Here is a 24,597-nt window from a genome sequence, read left to right as displayed (position 1 = left end):
TCTTTTCTGCCAGCTGAGATGCATTTGCTCAGCTGCAAACCTTCCAGAGAAAGGTTTCGGTTCCCAAGCTAGATGCTAGATGGGAGAGGAGCACTGCCCCATGACAGGTGGTGGATATTCAGAAAAACAGCTCCTCTTCCTGTGGGTCTCTTCACCAGCCAGACATAAAACTTTGGAAACATTTTGTTCTAATACTTTATTTCCTACACTGAAGTGGGAGAGCAGTGTGATTTGGGGGAGATCCTGCTCTTTTGAAGTTCTCACACTGAATTATCCAGTATAGTGATTTCCATTTTTCTTAAGCTTCGTTGATATTAAGGAATATATTTTATGAATATATTTTATTTTTATATTTTATGAAGCATCTTTTTATGAAGGATCTGTTTGTGTCTGTGTCTCACCCTTATAGTTGCTATTCCCCTTTTAGAACATTCTTTTTATCAAAAATATGTTTTCACTTATGGACACGGGAAGAGGGGAGAAGAGGGTGAGATGTATGGAGAGAGTAACATGGAAATTTACATTACCATTTGTAAAATAGATAGCCAATGGGAATTTGCTGTATGCCTCAGGAAACTCAAACAGTGGCTCTGTACCAACCTAGAGGGGTGGGATGGGGTGGGAGATGGGAGGGAGGTTTAAAAGGGAGGGGATATATGTATACCTATGGCTGATTCATGTTGAGGTTTGACAGAAAACAACAAAATTCTATAAAGCAATCATTCTTTAATTAAAACATAAATAAATTAAAAAAAAATATGTTTTCAAGGCCAGGCTTCACTCACTCAAGTGATTTCAGGTGGTGATTAACACAGGCTCTGGAGTCATACTGCATCAATCAACCTAATTTTTCCTGAAACTTCCCTGGGCCTACTGGCCTCTGTGGGCTGAGGTGGTATGTTTAAAAATATTCCTCCCACCTCCCTTCATTTGAGGTGTATTTTTGGCTATGGACCTTCACAAACTTGTCTGCCACCTCCCACCCTCTCACCAAGTACCACGTCTTTTTTCTCCACCAAGGGTTTTTCATGTTTTTTTTGTTTAGACTTAGTTGTTGATATTTTTGGTGGGCTGAAAAATGGCCCTCCCAAAGAGCTCCTATTCCAATCCCTAGAGCCTTCTTTGGGAAAAGGGTCTTTAAAGACATAATTAAGAATCTTTCCATGGGGGGATTAGCCTGGATTATCCAGGTGGGTCCTAAATAGAATCACATGTTTCCTTACAAGACAGAGGCAGGAGAACTGACAAGCTGAGAAGGCAATGTGAAGATGGAGCAGAGAGCTATTTGGAGATGTTGACCTTGAAGATTTCAGTCATGTTCCCATAAGCCAAGAAATGCCAGAAGTTACAAGAAGCTAGAAAAGGTAAGGAATGGGCTTTCCCCTAGAGCAGGGGTCCCCAACCTCTGGGGTTTAATGCCTGATGATCTGAGGTGGAGCTGATGTAATACTAGAAATACAGTACACAATGTCATGTGCTTGAATCATCCTGAAACCATCCCTCCCTCTGTCCATGGAAAAATTTGTCTTCCACACAACTGATCCCTGGTGCCAAAAGCTTGGGGACCGCCAGCCTACAGTTTCCAGAGGGCATGTGGCCTTTCCAGTAGCATCATTTCAGCCTAATGGAATTGATTTTGGGCATCTGGCTTTCAGAACTGTAAGAGAATAAATTTCTGTTACTTAAGACACCCAGTTCATGGTAGTTTAATACAGCAATCCTAGGAGACTAATACAACATTTTTTATTTTCTTTCATTCTCCCTTCTGTGGTTTTCCAGGTTTGATTTTGGGAGTGGAGGACAGCAGCCCAAACTTGATTGACATTTTAGCAAGTATACGTAAGTCACTAAATCTGTAAGTAACTCAAGGAGAATTGACGCCTTTACCGTATTTTGTTTCACATTAGTGAACATGGCGTATTTTGATTTTGAGGGGACTTAAAAAAAAATCTTAATCTATCAGGAAAGTTTTATGTTTGCCTTCTTAAAGATATCATATACAATTTTTGTGTGATTTGTAATTCCTCTTAGATGGATTCTGGATTTTGTTGCTGTTACATGTGCTAATTTGTGAATGGGATTTTGTCTATTACATGGGGTAATTAATTATGGCCTTTGTGTGCCAAGGCTTTTCACTTAATTGTATTGACTGATCTCCCATACATGTTCTTTCTGAAGTCTTTTATTTATTCGGATATTCTACACAGTGATTCCTTTTAATTTTCTAGGCAGATGATGATATTGTTACAAGTAATCTCTTTACAATATTTATATACCTTATTCATTTTGGTATCTGTATCTCTGGCTTTGTGTTCCAGTGCAATTTTGATCGGTAGATGTGAGAATATATGTCTTGTTCATGACTTGAATGAGAATACTTCTAACATTTTACACCTGAGTATATTTGGTGTAGAATTTAGGAAAAGCAAGTTCTTTCTAAGTTTGCTAGAAGTTTGTACCATTAACTCATGTTGGATTTCTCTCAGAGGCTTTTTCTATATCCATTGGCACAATCATTTTTTTTTTTCTCTTTTAATTTGTTATTGTATGGAACTACAACTGAAAATATTTTCTAATGTTAAATCATATTTTCATTTCTTGGGCACAGCCCATTTGCTCATTGAATTCACTACTTTGTTGACTATGCTATTTTATGCTATTTATTACTACGTGAATGAGCTTTGCTCAAGTATTCTTTTCATGGGGATGGAGGGCAATGTCCTCATTTGGTTTCTGAAACAAGGAGAGCTGGCTGGGGAAAATGAGTTGCATAATTTCCCCTCTCCCTTTTTGTGGGTATGCCTTAGAAAAGTTTGTTTTCTTTCTTTCAGAAGACCACTCTCTAGGTTGTGTGGTATACTTCCATTAGGAGGTGTATAATGCCTGGTCTTTCTTTGTGAAGATGTCAGCAGTCCATGATTATTACGTTTATCAATCCTTTAGGGGTCACAGAATGTTCATTCTCATTCTTTCTTACTCTACTAGCTGAAATAACCTCTATATGTGGAAACATTTCTTTGTCCACCGTGTGGTTATCCTGAGGGAACTTATGTTCCCTTGTATTAAAATCTCTTCATCTAAATTTTGTACAAGTCTATGTCATGCTTTTGTCCTGATCTTTTTTTAGTAACCATATTTGCAAATATGATCATCTTATAAAAACTTATGTTAATTGGCTCTGCTGTTTCTATTTCATTTTTATGCATTTATCTTCATTATTTCCTGGTTTCTATTTCTTTAGATTGAATATGCTATTAACTCTGTACATTCTTGAGGTATTTATCTGTTCTAAATATTTCTTATTTTCTAAGACATCTATTGAAAACTATACATTTCTCACTGAGCATCACTTGAGCTGTATCATACAGATAGTATTATATAGCTTCATGTGTACTGCTTAAAAATTTTGCAAGTTGAATATATCATTATTACTTATGCTATTATAATCTATATATGTATATATATATATATATATATATACACACACACTAAAGTGTGTAAAAACATTTTTGAGTAGGATTTAAAGAGGACAAAAGAGAATATTAAGAGGAGGTTTCATGATCCAGGGGTGTTTGGTTTTGGGTTATTAATTATAACAGACATGAACATATTTGACTATCAGTGACTGAGTTGGGTTTATCCCATGAAGGTGAATAAGTTTAATGCTAGAAAATCTGTCACTGTGATTGGTCACACATGTTAAAGCCAGGGATTGTCCAGGCAAATAGAAACTACAGTAAAGATATAACACAGGGAATTTAATGTAGGGGATCAGGTTCACAACTGATAGAAAAACCGAACAAGGGAGAATTGGGGAACTCAACAATTAGCAACTTGAGGAAGTCACTCCCACCTCTATCCTGAGAAGAAAAAGAAAGATGGTAGTATTACTGGAGTCTAATTGTTGCATTCAATAGGACCTGGAGGCATGGTGGGCCAGTCTTAAGGGAGTTGAAGCCATGGAGAAAATGTAGCCATGGAATGAGAGCCACCTGATCTAGAGGAAAAAGGAGAAAAACTCTAGCTGCTTCATTCATCTGCATTGTAATCTCCTGCTGGTGCCTACAGTTGGCTGAACCAAGATGGCAGCAAAATGTTAGTGAGTTTACAAATTACAGGCTGCGGGTGTCAGCCACTACATCATAGAGAGCAGGGCAGCGGATGAGGGAGGGATAGTCAGTTCAGTCACTCAGTCATGTCCGACTCTGTGTGACCCCATGGACTGCAGCACACCAGGCTTCCCTGTCCATCACCATCTCCCGGAGCTTACTCAAACTCATGTCCTTTGAGTCAGTGATGCCATCCAACCATCTCATCTTCTGTCATCCCCTTCTCCTCCTGCCTTCAATCTTTCCCAGCATCAAGGTCTTTTCCAATGAGTCGGCTCTTCCCATCAGGTGGCCAAAGTATTGGAGCTTTAGCTTCAGCATCAGGCCTTCCAATGAATATTCAGGACTGATTTCCTTTAGGATGGACTGGTTTTATCTCCTTGTGGTCCAAGGGACTCTCAAGAGTCTTCTCCAACACCACAATTCAAAAGCATCAATTCTTTGGTGTGCAGCTTTAAAAAACAAAATTTATTCTTTTTTTAATTGAAGGATAATTGCTTTACAGAATTTTGTTGTTTTTTGTCAAACCTCAACATGAAACAGACATAGTTATACATATATTCCCTCCCTTTTGATCCTCCCTCCCATCTCCTGCTGCATCCCACCCATCTAGGTTGATACAGAGCCCCTGTTTGAGTTTCCTGAGACATATAGCAAATTCATGTTGGCTATCTATTTTACACATGGCAATGTAAGTTTCCATGTTACTCTCTCCATACATCTCACCCTCTCCTCCCCTCTCCTCATGTCCATGTATAGTCTCTCTATGTCTGTTTCTCCACTGCTGCCCTGCAAATAAATTCTTCAATACTATTTTTCTAGATTCCGTATATATGCATTAGTATACGATATTTATCTTTCTATTTCTAACTTACTTCACTCTGTATAATAGGTTCTAGGTTCATTCACCTCATTAGAACTGACTCAAATGTGTTCCTTTTTATGGCTGAGTAATATTTCATTGTGTATATGAATCAAAACTTCTTTATCCATTCATCTGTCAAAAGACATCTCGGTTGCTTTCACATTCTAGCTATTGTAAATAGTGCTGCAATGAACAAGCACTCAGCTTTTTTTATGGTCCAACTTTCACATCCGTACATGACTGCAGTAAAAACCATAGCCTTGACTATACAAAACTTTGTCAGCGAAGTGATGTCTCTGCTTTTTAATATGCTGTCTAGGTTGGTCATAGCTTTACTTCCAAGAAGCAAGTGTCTTTTAATTTTATGGCTGCAGTCACCATCTACAGTGATTTTGGAGCCCAAGAAAATAAAGCCTATCACTGTTTTTATTGTTTGCTCATCTATTTGCCATGAAGTGATGGGACCAGAATCCATGATCTTAGTTTTCTGAATGTTGAGTTTTAAGCCAGCATTTTCACTCTCCCCTTTCACTTTAATCAAGAGGCTTTTTAGTTCCTCTTCGCTTTCTGCCATAAGGGTGGTGTAATCTGCATATCTGAAGCTATTCATATTTCTTGTGGCAATCTTGATTCCAGCTTGTGCTTCATCCAACTCAGCATTCCGCATGATGTACACAGCATATAAGTTAAATAAGCAGGGTGACAATATACAGCCTTGACATACTCCTTTCCCTCTTTGGAACCAGTCTATTGTTCCATGCCCAGTTCTAACTGTTGCTTCTTGACATGCATACATGTTTCTCAGGAGGCTAGTAAGGTGGTCTGCTATTCCCATCTCTAAGAATTTTCCACAGTTTGTTGTGATTGACACGGTCAAAGGCTTTGGCATATTCAATGAAGCAGAAGTAGATGTTTTTCTGGAATGCTCTTGCTTTTTCTATGATCGAACATATGTTGGCAATTTGGTCTCTGGTTCCTCTGCCTTTTCTAAATCCAACTTGAACTTCTGGAAGTTCTCGATTCACATACAGTTGAAGCATGGCATGGAGAGTTTGAGCATTACTTTGCTAGCTTGTGAAATGAGTGCAATTTTGCAGTAGTTTGAACATTCTTTGGCATTGCCTTTCTTTGGGACTGGAATGAAAGCTGACCTTTTCCAGTCCTGTGGCCACTGTTGGGTTTTCCAAATTTGCTGGCATACTGAGTGCAGCACTTTCATAGCATCATCTTTTAAGATTTGAAATAGCTCAGCTGGAATTCCATCACCTCCACTAACTTTGTTCATAGCAATGCTTCCTAAGGCCCACTTGATTTCACTGTCTAAGGTGTCTGGCTCTAGGTGAGTGATCGATCACACCATTGTGGTTATCTGGGTCATGAAGATCTTTTTTTGTATAGTTGTTTTGCATGTTCTTGCCACCTCTCCTTTTTTTTTTTTTTTTTTTTTTTTGGCCACCTCTTCTTAATATCTTCTGCTTCTGTTAGGTCCATACCATTTCTGTCCTTTATTGTGCCTATCTTTTCATGAAGTATTCCCTTGGTATCTCTGATTTTCTTGAAGTGATCTCTAGTGTTTCCCATTCTATTGTTTTCCTCTATTTCTTTGCATTGTTCACTGAGGAAGGCTTTCTTATCTCTCCTTGCTGTTCTTTGCTACTCTGCATTCAGATGGGTATATTTCCTTTACTCCATATACCATATGTTTATACTATATTGTAGTCTATGAAGTATGCAATAGCATTATGTTGAAAAAATGTACATATCTTGATTTACATAATATGTTGTTTCTAGAAAAATGCTATCATCCAACAATTCTGGATTGCCAGAAACCTACAACTTGTAAAAAACTCCACTATATCTACAAAGCACAATAAAATGAGACATGCCTGTAACACAAAAAAAGGAGAAAAGACTTGAATAGTTATCCAGTGAAGATATAAAAATGGCCAATAAGCACATCAAGGATGCTCAACATCACTAGTCTTTAGAGCAATGCAAATCAAAACCACAATGAGATACCTTTTCACACCCACTATGTGGATGTAATTTTTAAAAACAATGTTATTCCATTCATTTTAATGGCTGAGTAATATTCCATTGTATATATGTACTGTGTCTTTTTTATTCGTCTGTTAATGTACATTTAGGTTGCTTCTGTGTCTTGACTATTGTAAACAGTGTTGTAATGAACATTACAGTGCATGCATCTTTTTGAATTATGGTTTCCTCTGGATATATGCCCAGAAGTGGAATTCCTGGGTCATATGGTAGTTCTGTTCCTAGTTTTTTAAGGACTCTCTATACTGTTCTCTATAATGGTTGTACCAATTTACATTCCCACCAACAGTGTAGGAGAGTTCCCTTTCTCCACACCCTCTCCAGCATTTATTGTTTGTAGATTTTGGGATGATGACCATTCTGACTGGTGTGAGGTGATATATCATTATAGTTTTGACCTATATTTTATTGATCATCTTTTCATGTGCCTCTTGGCCATCTGTATGTCTTCTTTGGAGAAATGTCTATTTAGGTATGCCTATTTCTTTTTCTTTATTGGGTTGTTTGTTTTTGTGGTGTTGAGCTGTATGAGCTACTTGTAAAATTTGGAGACTAATTCTTTGTCAGTCACATCATTTGCAAATATTTTCTCCCATTCTGTGGGGTGTCTTTTCATTTTGTTTTTGGTTTCCTTTTCTGTGCAAAAGCTTTTGAGTTTACCTCGGTCCCATTTGTTTACTTTTGTTTTTATTTCCATTACTCTTGGAGATGGATTGAAAAAAAGATAGCCCTATGATTTATGTCAGAGAGTGTGGATGGACCTGGATATTATCATACTAAGTGATGTAAGTCAGAGAGAGAAAGACAAATATCATATGATATTGCTTATATGTGGTATCTAAAAAGCAGTGATAAAAATGAACTTATTTACAAGATAGAAACAGACTTAGAGAATGAACTTATGGTTACCAGGATGAAAGGGTAGGGGAAGAAATAGATTGGGAGTTTGAAATGACATGTATACACTACTGTACTTAAAATAGATAACTAACAAGGACCTACTGTATATAGCATGGGGAACTGTGCTCAATACTCTTTAATAACCTAAATGGGAAAAGAATTTGAAAAGGTATAGATTCATGTATATGTATAACTGAATCACATTGTTGTACATCTGAAACTAACACAACACTGCTAATCAGTTATACTCCAATATAAAACAAAAATTAAGGAAAAAAATAACAAACAAAAAAAAGAATAATGACAAGTGTTAGCATGGATATGGAAAAACTAAAAACACCTTGCATTGCTGGTGAAGATGTAAAATGGTGTACCTAGTTTGGAAATTTATTGACTTTATTTGTTGACCTTGTATTCTGCAACCTTCTTATGCTTACTTATTAGTTCTAGGGTCCATGCACAGATTTGAATATAGATATTGGTCTTGTGGACACAGGAATATGTGTTCAAAGAGAGCACATAACACTGTGGTCCTCTGCACAGTGTAAAGGTTCTCTGCACAGTAAAAAGGCAAGCGAGGAAGCTATTTTTTAATGACACCATGAACCAATTCTATAGGCTGAGGATTGAAGAAATTCTGGAAGTTAGAGGTTCTCAAATTCATTTGCACAAGTATCACTATTCCATATTTCAGCTTCCAACTCTTTACCTTTTAGAGCTTTGACTTGGACAGGCCACTTGCCCAGCATAAGAATCCATTCAACATTTTTCTGAAATTGTGGTGATTGCAGCAATTAAGTCCTGAGTCTGATCTTTAGCTCTGTCAGACCTGTGGTAGCAGATGAGAGTCTCTTTACACACTGCTAAGGAGAGGGGCATGGTAGCCCACTCCAGTATTCTTGCCTGGAGAATTCAATGCACAGAACAGCCTGCTAAGCTACAGTCCCTGAGGTCACAAAGAGTCAGACATGACTGAGCAACTAACAGAAAAGGAGCCATCTAACTTATATTGTGCCTTCATTTGGTGATTGATTGTACAGAACTTGATTGATTGAACAGAACTTGTTATTTTTTTCTTTGCAAAGTATCACCTGCCCTGAACAATGACCACCACATTGTACAAATGTTATTACAGTTTCTCCCTTTTTTCTTAAATGCAAGAGAGATTGCATAAGCCAATACATTCCCTTTCACTTGGACCCCCTCTAAGTTCACCACAGATGAATAACTACTTCAACATTCCAGGGAATATTAACATGCAACCTACAACTAGTGATTTGCCCTCCAGTTGGGAGTGGCCAAACTCTATATCTCCCATTCTTAGAATCTGCTTCCTAAGAACATTCCTGATACCAGTTGTCTTAGCATGTATTTCTTTCTCTTTTCTGTCTTTTTTTTTTTTTTTTTTTTTTTTTTAAGCCACGTGGCTTGCAGGAGCTCATTAGGTTGGTGCAAACGTAATTGCGGTTTCAGACTGTGAACTTGAAATAATTATAACAAGGCTTAAACACATCTTTATGAATAAAAATAGGAACTATTAAAATCAATGTGTTTTTGCCAATGAGAAGTAAGTTTGTTTATTCCTGTAGTGAAAAATTCCGTACTTCGGGATTCGGCAAACTCTTTGAAAGTATTTTCTGCCTCCTGCTGGTTGGTTGTGGAAGCATTTTCCCTGCAAGAAGTTGTCAAGATGCTTGAAAAAATGGTAGTCAGTTGGCAAGAGGTCAGGTGAATACAGAGGAAGAGGCAAAACTTTGTAGCCCAATTCATTTAACTTCTGAAACATTGGCTGTGCAATGTGTGGTCCAGCGTTGTCATGGAGAAGAAGTGGGCCTTTCTATTGACCAATGCCAGCTGCAGGCATCACAGTTTTCAGTGCCTCTCATCAATTTGCTGAGCATACTTCTCATATGTAATGATTTTGCAGGGATGTAGAAGGTTGTAGTGCATCACACCAGCAGCAGACCACCAAACAGTAACCATAAATGGTTTTTCCATGCAAGTTTGGCTTTGAGAAGTGCTTTGAAGCTACTTGGCCCAACCACTGAGCTGATCATCACCGGTTATCATATAAAGTCCACTTTTCATTCCACATCACAAACTGATCGAGAAATGGTTCATTGTTTGTGTGTAAAATAAGAGAAGATGACACTTCAAAAATGACAATTTTTTTTATGTTTTAGCCAGCTCATGGAGCACGTACTTATTGAGCTTTTTTCACCTATCCAGTTTGCTTCAAATTCCAAACAACTGTAGAATGGTCAATGTTGAGTTCTTTGCCAAGTTCTCATGTAGTTGTAAGAGGATCGACTTTGATGATGGTTCTCAATTGGTTGTTGTCAACTTCTGATGGCTGGCTACTGTGCTTATAATCTTCAAGGCTCTTGTCTCCTTTTCAAAACTTCTTGAACCAGCAGTTCCTGGGCCAAATGCTTTGTTGATATTGTGAGTTGTCTGTATTGCTTTACCACCCATTTTGGACCGGAATAAGAAAATTGCTCAAATTTGCTTTTTGTCTAACACCAATTCCCTAGTCTAAAATAAATATAAAATATGCAGCAAGTAATGTCACTAGCAAAAAACAAACAAACAAACAAAAAAACATAAAGCAAGAAATGTGCCTTAAAATGATGTATAGCATAACCACATTTAAGAATGTATTCCAATATCAAATGGCAAATTTCAACAATGCAAAATCATAATTACTGTTGCACCAACTTAATAGTTCCCCAACAAGAGATTGGACCTGGGCCGTTGGTGGAGTCCTAACCACTGGAGCACCAGGGAATTCCCTTGCATGCATGTGTTTCTTTTCTTAAAAAAAAAAAAAAAATGTCCTTCAAATAATTTTGTCTCTTTATTTGTGCAGTATAAGCTCTTCCTAAAATATATCCTGGTTACTAGTTGCTTAAGATCTTAAGTGTCTAGTGAATATCTTACACAGATTGGATCCCCAATGTTTATGCATACCATGGGTGTGTGCTCAGTTGTGTCTGACTTTTTGTGACCCTTTGGACTGTAGCCCACCAGGCTCCTCTGTCCACGGGATTCTCTAGGAAAGAATACTGGAGTGAGTTACCATGCCCTCCTTCAGGGAAGCTTCCCAATCTAGGGATCAAACCCACATCCTCCTGCATTGGCGGGTGGATTCTTTACCACTGAGCCGCCTGGGAAGCCCATCCTTATCATTGTTGTTCAGTTAATAAGTTATGTCCGATTCTTTGTGATCCCACAAACTGCAGCATGGAGCTCAATAAAAACTGTCGAACTGAATAAATGTAGAACAACTACTACTCTGACAGCTGCTGCTGCTGCTGCTGCTCCTAAGTTGCTTTAGTTGTGTCTGACTCCGTGCGACCCCATAGATGGAAGCCCACCAGGCTCCACTGTCTCTGGGATTCTCCAGGCAAGAACACTGGAGTGGGTTGCCATTTCCTTCTCCAGTGCATGAAAGTGAAGTCGCTCAGTTGTGTCCGACTCTGACAGCACCATCTGGCAATACTGTTCTATATTTATCCTTGTTATGCTCATCTATCAACATTCTGGTCATTGTTCCCTCACTTTTGAAGACTGGTACCTTATCCCATCTTCCTTTCTGCCTTAAGCTTTGCCATTATCCAAGGAATGTTGTGTCCACTTTGAAAGCCTCCATAACACTGTAGTTTTCACTTATTTGAACTCCTTCACACCACTGATAATCTGTTTCTCTAAATATTACCCATCAGATTAGTACATGTTAGTACATGTTCAACAACCTAATCCTTATAATCTCTCAGAACAGATTATCCTGCAATTTAAATTCCTGTTCAATCCATCATGTGTCATACTTGCTTAACTTTCCAGTTCTTTTATACTTTACATTTACATATTACACAATCCATCATTTCATTGCCTATCTTTCTAATTATTATTCTCTACTCCTTGGCCCTTTGTCCTTCTGTTTCATGAGCTCAGCATGAAAGTTTAATCTATCCAGATGCTTTCTTTCTCCACTTTGAGGTCTAAGATGTTCATCCAGAATTGCTACAGAAGAAATCTGCAGGGGCTGAACTGCACTTTTGTCTCCTTTCCTCCTTTCCCAGACATTGTCTCTTGTTTTCCTCTTAACCCTTTCCTTTTATACCCATGTGGAAGTCTTTCCAACCCAGTTTTCCACTTCTTTTTTATCTATTACTCTCTCTTTACCATTATATTAAAAACCTTTAACATTCTTTTCCTAAAACCAAAAATGCTTACTTTCCCATTTAAGTCCTCTATGATCTTTCTTCTTGTGTAGAGGGCAGGTCTATAAAAGAGTCACCCTCATTTGTTCAATATTCATCTTTAATTCCCATGGGCTTCATAGCCCACTACATTCAGGCCTATGCCTACACCATTGTACTGAATATACCTTGCATTGGATCATACACTCCTGATTGTAATAGGCTTTCTTTAGCCAAAATTCATTTTTAAATATTGTTTGATTTTGAAGTTTTTTCTCATTTTCTCCTATTAGAAGTAAACCTGCAAAGAATAAAAAACATTATTTTTGTTTATGAAACTTTTTTGTTTGAGTACTTACATCATTTCAGGTTAGTATCACAAACTGTTTGCAAACACAACAATGATTGTTTTGAAAATTTGGCAAAAATCTCATGCTTCCTTTTGCTACATGAGAGATGTTACAAATCTCTGAAATTCAAAGGAAGATTTGTCTCCGAGGCAATTCAAGACTTTCCCACTTGTCATGCTCAAGAATATTCTTCTTTTAAAAGTTTCTTTTTGTTTATTTTCACAATAAATTTTAATTTCCGAACATTTCCTATTATGTTATATACGTTTAGAGGTAGAGATTTTTCAAGGAAAGTCCATTTTTTTATTTTATAATTAATCTTTCAATAACAAAAACCAATAAATGGCAGAAAATATGAGGAAAAATGCTTTAATAAGAAGTTTTGTAATATGCTAATTTTTTCTTCCTGTTCCCTGGTGGCTCAGACGGTAAAGCATCTGCCTACAATGTGGGAGACCTGGGTTCGATCCCTGGGTCAGGAAGATCTCCTGGAGATGGACATGGCAACCCACTCCAGTACTCTTGCCTGGAAAATACCATGGACAGAGGAGCCTGGTAGGCTACAGTCCATGGAGTTGCAAAGAGTCAGACACAACTGAATCACTTCACTTCACTTCACTTTCTACAATAAGATACCTCTATTTTCTCAATCTGAGCAGGTAGTTATATTTCAGTGTATTGTAAATATGATGCTGGTGCTGGCTCTTCTCCATCCACATCCATCCTCTGCCTTTGTTTTCCTTGATCTATTCCTCAGCTCTGTATCATTTCAACTCTGTAGCCACCAGTGGGTGGCACTGGTAGGAGGTAGGAAGGCAGGAGGGAATAAAGGCCACTTCCTCCCTGCTGAGGTTCTGGCAACGACTGGGTCTTTTTAAACTTCTAGCTCCAGTCAGGTGTCCATGTTCTCTGGACCTAGTTCTCACTAGACTTCACCCCCACCACTTTTTCCTCCTTTTAAATTTAGAGTTAAGAACAGAAAGTTAAGAACCAGTCAATTCTAAAGGAAATCAGTCCTGAATATTCATTGGAAGGACTGTTGATGAAGCTCCAGTACTTTGTCCACCTGATGCAAAGAACTGACTTCTTGGAAAAGACCCTGATGCTGCGAAAGATTGAAGGCAGGAAGAGAAGGGGACGCAAAGGATAAGATGGTTGGATGGCATCACCAACTCGATGGACATGAGTTCGACCAAGTTCCAGGAGTTGGTGATGGACAGGGAAGCCTGGCGTGCTGCGGTCCATGGGGTTGCAAAGGGTCAGACACAACTGAGCAACTGAACTGAAGAACAGAAAAGCTTCCAACTTTTATTTCTTGTGTGCCTGTATTGTTTGTCTATTGCTGTATAACATGTTACCAAATATATAGCAGATTAAAATAACAAATACTTAATATCTCATTTTCTGTGGGTCAGGAATCTAGGCAAAGCTTACTTGAATGCCTCTGGCTTGAGGTCTCTCAGGAGGCTTCTTTCTTTTCTTTTTATTATGGGGAAAGGAGGTGTCTGTTGCCAGAAGTACTTATCTTATTGTTCAGAGATCTCAGTTTCTTACTACAGGAAGTTCTTCACAGGCCTGCCTCATGATGGGGAAACTCGATTCCTGCAAAATAAGAGATTTAAGAGACTGAGAGTGGTGAAGATGGAATCTAGAGACTTTTTTTTTTTTTAAGAACTATTTTTTTCCCAGCTTGACTGAAATATAATTGACATATAGTATTGAGAAAGTTTAAGGTGCACAACATGTTGATTTCATACACTAATATATTGCAGTATGATGACCACCGTAGCATTATAGCTAACACTTCACACACGTCACACAATTACTATTTCTTTTTTTGTGGTGAGACCATTTAAGGTCTACACACTTAGCAACTTTCAAGTATTTAATACAGTACTCTTAACTATAATTACTATGTTGTACTTTAGAGCCCCAGAATGTATTCATCTTCTAAATGGAAACTTGTACTCTTTAGCTAGTATCTCCCCATTTCCCTCAGCCCCAGGTAACCACCATTTTACTCTCTGATTCTACAATGTCAACTCTTTAAAACTCCACATATAAATGAGATCATACAGTATTTGTCTTCTCTGACTTACTTCACTTAGCATAATGCCTTTAAGGTCCATCTATGTTATCTCAAATGGCAGAATCTCCTCCTTTCTCATAGATAAGTGATATTCTATTGTGTAAATATGCCACATCTTTATTCATTCATTTGTCGATAGACTCTTAGATTGTTGTCTTATCTTGACTGCTAGTAATAATGCTGCAACAAACATGGGAGTGCAGATATCTCTTCAAAATTCTCTTTTCATTTCCTTTGGAAATATACCCAGAAATGAGACTGTTGAATCTTATGGTATGTCTACTTTTACTTTTGGGAGAACTTCCATGCTGTTTTGAATTACTGAATACAGTTTGTTAATATTTGATTGAGGATTTTTGCATCTATGTTTATCAGTGATACCAGCCTATAATATTTTTTCTTGCAATGTCTTATCTGACTTTGGTATCAATGTAATGCTTGCCTTATAAAATGAGTTAGGAAGTGCTCACTACTCTTCTATTTTTTTTGGAAGAGCTTGAGGATTATTGGTATTAATTCTTCCACAAGTGTTTGGAACAGTTCACCAGTGAAGCCTTCTGGTCCTGAACTTTCCTTGTTGGGAGATTCTTGATAAATTGTGTAACTTCCTTACTAGTAATTGGTCTGTTCAGATTTTCCATTTCTTCATGATTCATCCTTGGTAGGTTGTAGTTTCCAGAACCTTGTAGGTTCTGAAATGTATCTTTTTTTTCTGGCTTATCCAATTTGTTGGTGTATAACTATTTATAGTATTCTCAGGTTCCTTTATTTTTCTTTGTTATCAGGTATTGTATCTCCTGTTCGATTTCTAATCTTCAGTACTTGATATTAACATAATAAAAGTGTGGAATTTCAACTTACACCAACCCAGTTAAAGGTGTGATATGTTATGTACTAGCATCATTGTAGTTTTATGTGCAACAAAGTATAGTTTATATGAAATGTATGAGCTTATTTCTTCATATACACAACAGTGGTTAATTCATCAAGGGAATTGTAGTCAAAGACTGAGATCTCCCTGGTCCATCATTGATTATATGCAAAGCGGCATTTCTAGCCCTCTGCCTCTATTCAGAGACTTTATTACAAACCTTAATGGGTTTGTAAAGCAAAAAAAGCTTTACAAAGTGCCTGAAGCACTTTCCAAGTCCTTGGAAAAGATCTAATCTTGGTGTCTTGGCTGAGGCACTTTTCTCCACCTTGACTCAGTTCTTTACCATTTTTAGTCCTTCCCTTTTCTCCCAGGCCCTGGGTTCATAAAGAGGCAGGAACTCTTAGTTTGGGGCACCTTAGCAGTGAGACAATTCCCCTGTGTGTCCTTCATGTCATCTACCTTCACCTGGTGCTATTCTGTGAGGGAAAATGAAAAACTAGGGAGCTGGTACCTCCTTTTTACTTCTTGCTTGTACTGTCACAGTAAGTGAATAGAGGTTTAATTGTTACTTTCAGCTTGGCTCATTGTTCTAATTGAATGTCCTAATTGAATACCTTGATTTGTGGCAACTTAACAATATTCTTGTGTGCATGTGTGTGTATAAAACCCTTGTAGTCATCATTCATGATGGTGAAATCTTGGACTATTCCCCTTTAAGATAAGTAATAGGACAGATCTGTGCTATCAACACTTCAAACTAATTACTAGTGCAATTAGTAAGAAATTAAAATAAAACATAAAATGGAAGATGATATAATTGTTTATTTAGAAAATGCAAATATTCACATAGAAACTATTAGAATTAAGTTAATTTATCATGTTTTCTTGTATATAAAGTTAATATGTGAAAGTTTGTCTTGATTCTATATACTTAAATTATTTAAAAACAGTTATTAAATTATTAAAATAAATTCTAAAATAAAAATTATAAAATAAAAAATTATTAAAAATAAATATCATTTACAACAGCATCAAATATCAAACACCTAGAAATAACTCTAATGCAAAATGCATAAGTCTTCTAGACAGGATGGTGGAAAATATGACTAAAGTAAGTTGAAGACCTAAATAAATGAAGGAATAAACTTTGTTCATGGTTTTAAATGCTCAATATTGTAAAGATATTTTTTCCATATTGATAAGTAGAGTCAGTTCAATTCAAAGTATAATATGAACATGTTTCTTTGTGATATTGACAAAATAACTCTAAAACCTATTGGCAATGCAGAGGCTAAGGACAGGTAAGACAATCATGAAGATCAAAATTAGAGAACTTTTACTACCAGATATGCATTTATAAAACTAAAGTAATATTTTTTTTTTATTTTGGTATAAAGATATACTTACAGACCAATGGAAAATAATGGATGTACCAAAAGAAGAACCATACACAACAATCACCTGATTAATGACAAAGGTTCCACTGTGATGAACTGAAAGATAGATGATCTTTACAGTAAGTGGTATCAGATCAATTTAACATACATATGGAAACAATGAAGCTTGAGCCCTTCCTCATCACATACACAAAATCAAATCTAAATATAAAAAGTGAATTAATGATCTTTCTTTAAGGAAAATATAGGAAAGCATATTTTTGACCTTGGGGTAGGAAAGGATATTTTAAAGAGGTCACAAAAAGATCTAACTATATAATAAAATTTAAATTGAACTGTGGTAAAAATTGTGAATTGTTTATCAAAAGACATCAAGAGCAAGATGCAAGTGACAGAGAGATGTTTGCAATATATATATATATACTTGACAAGGGCCTTGTATCCAGAATATATAAAACATCTGTGCACAGCTTTAAGAAAGATACAGCACAATAAGCAAAATACTTGAACAGGTACTTGAGTCAAAAGAATATACATATGGACAATAAATGCAGGAAAAAGTGTTCAAGCCCATTTGTCAAAAAAGAAATGCAAATTAAGTCCTTGATATAATACCACTATATAGATACTAGACAGTTGAAATAAAATAACAATATGGAATACTGATACAGATATATAGAAATAAGACAATTCATGGTTATATGACTATATATCATTAAAATAAATATATAAAATTATTTTGAAATGTCTATGAATGCTGAACATATGCATTCCTTATGACTCAGTAATTCCAGTGTTATGTATATATCCTAAAGAAATGTGTACATATGCACTTAAAGACATGTTCAAGAATGTAGAAGCATTATTTATAAAAGTCAAAAAGTGGAAGCAACCCATATATATGCAATAGTGGAATGGAATACATAAATTACAAGATATTTATATAATGGAATATAACATAACTAAGAGAAAAAACTAGTACACACAGCAACATGTGTATAGAATATTAAAATTGTGTAATATAGCACAAATGAAGCTAGACACAAAAGAATACAAGAATAGAGAAAGGCATTTGATTTATTAAAAATGCAAACTTTGTTCAAAATGTTCAAAATACAACAGTTAAAATGAACAAACAAGAGCTACATGAAACCATAGGGATAGAAACAATTACAAACATTATATTACCTAACCCTTACAACACTCTTAAAAATTAAATGTTACCTAGTATACAAACTACAGATAAGAAAACTAAAACTTAAAAAGTTTAAGTTGCCTTGAGTTATAACCTGAAGCCAGATTTGAATTCTGATCTAGAGCTATGTGAATGTCAAGTTCATATTTTTTGCACTACTATATAGAACTTTCAGAATTTGTCCTCAGTCATGATGGAGCAAGTGAAATGATGAAATATGTTCTCTTCTGCAGTTCAGTTCAGTTCAGTCACTCAGTTGTGTCCAACTCTTTGCGACCCCATGAATTGCAGCACGCCAGGCCTCCCTGTCCATCACCAACTCCCAGAGTTCACTGAGACTCACGTCCATCGAGTCAGTGATGCCATCCAGCCATCTCATCCTCTGTCGTCCCCTTCTCCTCCTGCCCCCAAACCCTCTCAGCATCAGAGTCTTTTCCAATGAGTCAACTCTTCGCATGAGGTGGCCAAAGTACTGGAGTTTCAGCTCTAGCATCATTCCTTCCAAAGAAATCCCAGGGCTGATCTCCTTCAGAATGGACTGGTTGGATCTCCTTGCAGTCCAAGGGACTCTCAAGAGTCTTCTCCAACACCACAGTTCAAAAGCATCAATTCTTTGGCGCTCAGATTTCTTCACAGTCCAACTCTCACATCCATACATGACCACTGGAAAAACCATAGCCTTGACTAGACGAACCTTTGTTGGCAAAGTAATGTCTCTGCTTTTCAATATGCTATCTAGGTTGGTCATAACTTTTCTTCCAAGGAGTAAGCGTCTTTTACCGGTCTTCAATTCCATTTGTCGTTAAAAGGCTATTCATTTCTGAAGATCTTGCATAACTAAAATGGAAGACATATTTCTAGTTTGTGATATATAATGTAGACATCAATATTTTTCCTGCAGACTTCAGTCTATTTTTAATTATACTGATACAACTACTGATGCATAATTTATATTTCTATGTAGATCAATACTAAGAATGATATTGATCCTTTCCGTAGTCTCATCCCCAAACTTTTAAACACTGCAATTCTATATAGTATTGATGAATGTCAGCTCCAACCTGCACTTACAGCAATATCATCAGTATATTCTATGATTTTCTGATTGAACGTTTTTCCAAAGCTCTTAATGTAGGAATTTAATATATAATAATACTTTCCTATTTATAGAAGCTCCATAACTAAACATTAATAAAAATTAGCTTTATGTTTATAAAATGCTTAGAGTCAGCTGTACGACAATACTGGTTCTTAACAGACTTTTGACTGGCTGTCTTACCAAGAAACCCTGTCTATTCTGTAAATCAATAGTTGACTTCCCTGCATTTCCTTTATTAAAATTATTTTTAAGAAATAAGGTCCTCCTCAAAGAGCAAAACAAGTAGAATATTTTCCATAGGTGTATCCTATATATAGGATGTAGCCTATGTATACTATTATGACTTACACAGAGATACTTATAAATTTATATATTGGCATATATGTGGAAAAACAAACATACATAGAAAATGTAAAAATATATATTTCTAGAAGAAAACCATAAGAAAACTAATATTTCTCAAATTTAGGCCAAATTCATTGTATCTGAATGCCTAAACATAAAATATTAGTAATTTTACATGTGAAAAACTGCAATAAATATAATTGTATGGAAACTAATTGGGAAGGAAAAACACTTATGAAAAACTCTATAAAGTCATCAAGTAAAAACAGACACTCATTAGAAAATGATCATGATAATTGAAAGACTTGAACAAAAACTTGGCCAAAGAAGTTACAGAAATGGCAAATAAGTATAGGAAAAGATGTTAAGCATATTAGCTATTATGGAAATGCAAATTAAAACTATAAGGAGTTCTAATCACTCTATATCTATCAAAGTGGCTACAAATTTTTAAAAAGTGACCACACAATAAGCTGGCAAGGATGCAGAGAAACTAGATCATTCACACATTTCTTGTGAGAGTATAAAATGGTATAGCTATCCTGGAAAACAGTTTGATACTTTATTATACAACATGCTATAAGCATGCAAGTATAATTTGACCCAGAAGTTGTACTCCTGCATATTTATTTTAGAGAAATGAAACTTTTACATGAATTTTCATTGAAACTTTGTTTGTAATAGCTAAAAGCATAAACAGGCTAGATGTCCTTCAATGAGTGAATGGTTAGGTTTAACCATAGTTATATAACCATAACACCATACCAGTAACACTACTCATCAATAAAATGGAAGAAAATATTATTACACATAACAACTTGGATGAATCTCAAGTGCATGCCAAAGTAAAAAAAGGGCCAATCTCAAAAAGACATATACTTTATGATTCCATGTATATATTATTCTCAAAATGACAGAATTAGAGACATGGAAAAGAATTCAGTAGTCGTAAGGGGTTATGGAAAAAGAATGCAGTTACAAGACTGTGGTATTAGGGAATTCCTTTATGGTTACAGAATAGTCCTCTATCTTGATGTAGTTATGCAAATACATGTATATTATATATATATAATATATAAATATATAATATATATTATAACCATAATATATAAGAACTCCCAAAGTCATTAATAAGAGAACAAATAAACCAATAAAAATGTGGACAAATATTTGAATAGCAATCAGTTGACATAAGATATGACATAAGATATACAGATGACTCATAAACACATAAAAATGAATTAATTAGTAATTAGTACTTAATGCAAATTCAGTATGCAAATCTCAGATAAAAGAAAGTAAATAACTGAGAACATAAACTACTATCAGGAAAAGAGAGAAACTTAAACTCTCACAAATTGCTCATAAGGATGCAAAATTATAAAGACACTTTGGGAAATGTTTTTCATTACTCATAGATATCTACACACTGTAAAGCTGTATAATCCCATTCCTAAATAATTCCCATGTAAAACATAAATTTCTGTTCACATAAAACCCTTCATGCCAATGTTTATTATGGATCTATTAATAATAGCCCCAAACCGGCAATAACTCAAATGTTATTCAACTGGTAAACCAATATACAAATGGTGCATCCATACAATGGAAAACTATTCAACAATAAAAAGGAACATGCTATTGATGATTGTAAGAACTTGAACGTTTTTCAAATTAACTTAAAGAACCAGATCAGAAAGACTTCTTACAGTATGAGCTAATAGGCATTTGGAAAAATGCTGAACATCACTAATAATCAGAGAAATAGAAATCAAAATTACTAGGAGATATCACCTCACAGCTGTCAGAATGGCTATCATCAAATCAAAAAGTCTGAAAATAACATATGGTGGCAAGGATGTGGAGAAAAGGAAGCCCTTGTACATAATTGATGGGATTATAAATTTGTGCACTATGGAAAACAACATGGAAGTTTCTTAAAAAATAAAAATAGAACTACCATGTGACCCAGCTATTCCACTCCTAGTTATATATCAGAAGAAAGTAAACATTAATTTGAAAAGATACATGAACCCCAATGTTTATTACAGCCTTATTTACAATAGAAAAGATATGGAAGCAACCAGTGAACGAGACACACATGGTTCCTCTCTTCATAGCACTTGCATGGAGTATGGGATAAGCAAGCATTTGAACACTATAGTAATCCTCAGAAATAGTGGCAGTTACATGTTTGTTGAGATGGAAAAATTCTCCCAGTATATTGTATAGAAAAGGAAGGCTACAATATAGCATATAGTTTGATTCAATTTGTATAAATTAAAAAAAAATCACTGATGTATATATGCTCATCCAAATATATGTGTATTATATGTATATATTTAGCATTATATACCATATATAATATATATGGTATAAACATTTAGGTAGAACAACAAACAGAATAAACAATATATATTTCTATTGACACACTTATTGGTGTTCTCTAATTTCATTTTTAAACTTATTTTTGCATTTCCATATTGCTTTGCCTCGAGAATATATTTACAATTAGAAAATATTAATAATGCTCTTTTGAAGCAGAATAACCCAGACATTAAATTAACATATGCCCAGGTGTCCCTTCAAGTTCTTCTCTTTTCCTCCAAGGCCATGTTTCTTCACAATTTCCCCATCATACCTTAGATTCCAGTCATATTTAATGCATGTATAAACAGCTTTCTTGGGCGTCGGTGCCTTGGTGCCTTTGTAGGTTCTCCCCCACTGTCTGGGAAGCACTTTCACACCTTTTCACTTGGTGATCTATCTACTTTAGGTGGTTCAGGCTTCAGCTCCAGCGTCTTTACTTAAAAGTACCCTTCCCCCACTTCCTTGCCATCAGACTTAGGACAAATGCCTCTCCTCTTTACCACCACAGCCCAGTGTGGTTTGTGTTCAGTTCAGTTCAGTTCAGTTCAATCGCTCAGTCATGTCCAACTGTTTGTGACCCCATGAATCGCAGCACGCCAGGCCTCCCTGTCCATCACCAATTCCGGGAGATCACTCAGACTCATGTCCATCGTGGTTTGTGTGCTGTAAACCAATTCATTATATAAGTGGAAAAATAGGTTTAATATTACATTCCTCCTTTTCCTGCCCTGTTCTCTCACACCAGCAACTCATCACTTCCTATTCTCGTCCTCCCTCACCTGGTCCCACTTGCACCAGCCTCCTTGTTCTATTGGAAGGACACAGACAATACCAATGGGGGTCTTTTGCACTGGCTATTTCCTCTCCCCAAAATTATTTCCCCAAGATAACCTGAGGTCAGTCCCTCATGTCTTTAATTAAGTCTTTGCTCAAAAGTCCTGGATTTAAAAGGCCTTCCCTCACTAACCTCTAGGGAGGAAAAACTCCCCATTTCTCATAACTCATAAGGTTCTCTCTATACTGTATATTTCACTATTTAGTCATTAATGTTAACATTCCATCTTCCCTGACTAGAATGTAAGCCCCATTAGAGCAGGATCGTGGATATTGGTTACTGATGTGTGACTTGTACCCACGACAGTGCCTGAAACAGTGCAGGGGGTGAATTAACACCTGTTAAGTGGGAAATAAACTTTACACCAAGGAATTTATGTCCATTTTTACAATTAAATAAAACAAATCCAGACTAATGTAAGAAGGAACTTGATTTTAAATGACTATGGGGATAGGGTAATCTCAACACTACATAAAAAATACTGAGAATTCTCCAAGCTAGGCTTCAACAGTACACAAACCAAGAATTTCCAGATGTTCAAGCTTAACTAAGAAAAGGCAGAGGAACAAGAGATCAGAATTCCAGAAAAAAAACATCTGCTTCACTGACTACACTAAAGCATTTTACTGTGTAGATCACAACAAATTATGGAAAATTCTTAAAGAGATGGGAATACCAGACCCCCTTACCTGCCTCCTGAGAAATCTGTATACAGGGCAAGCAACAATAATTAGAACCAGACATGAAACATCAGACTGGTTCCAAACTGACAAAGGAGTATGTTAAAGCTGTATATTATCATCCTGATTATTTAACTTAGATGCAGAGTACATCATGAGAAATGCAAGACTGGATGATGCACAAGCTGGAAGATTGCTGGGAGAAATATCAATAACCTCAGATATGCAGATGATACTACCCTTTAAAGCAGACAGCAAAGAGAAACTAAAGAGATTCTTGATGAGGGTGAAAGAGAAGAGTGGAAAAAGTAAGTTTAACTTAACATTCAAAAAAACAAAAGTCATGGCATCAGGTCCCACTACTTCATGGCAAATAGATGGGGAAACAATGAAAACAGTGACAAACTTTATTTTCTTGGGCTCTGAAACCACTGCAGATGGTGACTGCAGCCATGAAATTAAAAGATGCTTGCTCCTTGGAAGAAAAGCTATGAACCACATAGACAGTGTATTAAAAGGAAGAGACATTAATTTACCGACAAAGGTCCATATGTCAAAGCTAAGTTTTTCCAATAGTTATGTATGCATGGGAGAGTTGGACCATAAAGAAAGCTGAGCACTGAAGAATTGATTGTTTTGAAGTGTGGTGTTGGGGAAGACTCTCGAGAGTCCCTTGGACTGCAAGGAAATAAATGCAGTCAATCCTAGAGGAAATCAGTCCTGAATATTCATTGGAAGGACTAGTGCTGAAGCTCCAATACTTTGGCCATCTGAGGCAAAGAACAGACTCATTGTAAAAGACCATGATGCAGGGAAAGATTGGAGGCCACAGGAGAAGGGGACGACAAGGATGAGATGGTTGGATGGCATCACCAATTTGATGGTCTTGAATTTTAAGCAAGCTCAGGGAATTGGGGATGGACAGTGAAGCCTGATGTGCTGTAGTCAATGTGGTCTCAGAGAGTCAGAAATGACTGAGCCATTGAACGGAACTGATTGCAATAGGGAAAATGTTTTGAGCACAGATCCTGACATGTCTCAAAATAGAACAGAAAAAGAAGTTTCTTTAACATGGAAGGATGAGTAGGACCAACAGGAACTGTGTGTGTGTGTGTGTGTGTGTGTTGTGTGTGTGTGTGTGTGTGTGATGGGCCCAGTGGGTGGATGGATGAGCAGACAGCATGATGGGGCTGTTTTACAGCAATTGTTTATCTCTGATAGTGCGCTGA

At 36.4% G+C, this 24,597-nt stretch overlaps 1 long non-coding RNA gene across 6 annotated transcripts; it reads left to right on the top strand.

Annotated features, from left to right (window-relative positions):
• Positions 1 to 77: 77 nt before the first annotated feature.
• Positions 78 to 23,567, top strand: LOC123331751. 6 transcript variants are annotated; one of them, XR_006640615.1, is made up of 5 exons: positions 78 to 141; positions 1,227 to 1,364; positions 1,780 to 1,855; positions 16,845 to 16,963; positions 23,509 to 23,567. It is a non-coding gene; the product is annotated as an uncharacterized LOC123331751 (long non-coding RNA). The 6 variants fall into 6 exon arrangements; XR_006640614.1 differs by lacking the exon at positions 78 to 141 and adding an exon at positions 143 to 277; XR_006640613.1 differs by lacking the exon at positions 78 to 141 and adding an exon at positions 791 to 895.
• Positions 23,568 to 24,597: the final 1,030 nt, after the last annotated feature.

The sequence above is a fragment of the Bubalus bubalis genome, chromosome X (genome assembly GCF_019923935.1).
Source record: "Bubalus bubalis isolate 160015118507 breed Murrah chromosome X, NDDB_SH_1, whole genome shotgun sequence".
NCBI lineage: Eukaryota > Metazoa > Chordata > Mammalia > Artiodactyla > Bovidae > Bubalus > Bubalus bubalis.
Note: the sequence above shows the minus strand (reverse complement) of the source record. Positions and strands in the feature narration are given on the sequence as shown.